Raw genomic sequence first — 461 nt, 5'->3', positions numbered from 1 at the left:
GCGGGAATGGTAGAGTTGAATTTGGTTCGATGTATAGGAGAGATATGTTGCATTTTGAAGCTCCGGTGGTTTTAGTTCATAATCAAATCATTTTCGTCGGTGATTTCGCAAATACAAACATCAGTAAACAAAATTATAAAAGTTCTTTGATCTCTCCTTCTGTGCAATTTTTTCAAAAAGCTTAATATTTTATTCTGCCGATGGTTATCTAATCGTATTTTTTCCCCGGGAATTGTTTGATAAAACAATGAAGATTTACAATTCCTTGCTTTTCTTAAATTCCTCAAACATAACAAGCTGGAACATAAAAGCTAAACTCTCCGAAACGAAGAACTTAAAATGAAAAAAAATTAAATGACTTTGGTTAACAGTTAAAAAACAACAACAAAAAACGGTGTTTAAAAGCTTCAGACAACTCTGTTTCAGGAAGATGTAAGTATCTTTTCTTTTTTGTATTGTCG

The 461-nt window shown here is 31.7% G+C and overlaps 1 long non-coding RNA gene across 1 annotated transcript in view; it reads left to right on the top strand.

Annotated features, from left to right (window-relative positions):
• The window catches only part of LOC119591699, an 802-nt gene extending 410 nt beyond the window's left edge, over positions 1-392 (top strand). The window contains exon 2 of the long non-coding RNA XR_005230377.1: positions 254-392. This is a non-coding gene — a long non-coding RNA (uncharacterized LOC119591699). The remainder of the gene's footprint in view (positions 1-253) is intronic.
• The last annotated feature ends 69 nt before the right edge of the window (positions 393-461 follow it).

The sequence above is a fragment of the Penaeus monodon genome, chromosome 29, assembly GCF_015228065.2.
Source record: "Penaeus monodon isolate SGIC_2016 chromosome 29, NSTDA_Pmon_1, whole genome shotgun sequence".
Lineage (NCBI taxonomy): Eukaryota > Metazoa > Arthropoda > Malacostraca > Decapoda > Penaeidae > Penaeus > Penaeus monodon.
This window is presented reverse-complemented; position numbering and strand designations above follow the sequence as displayed.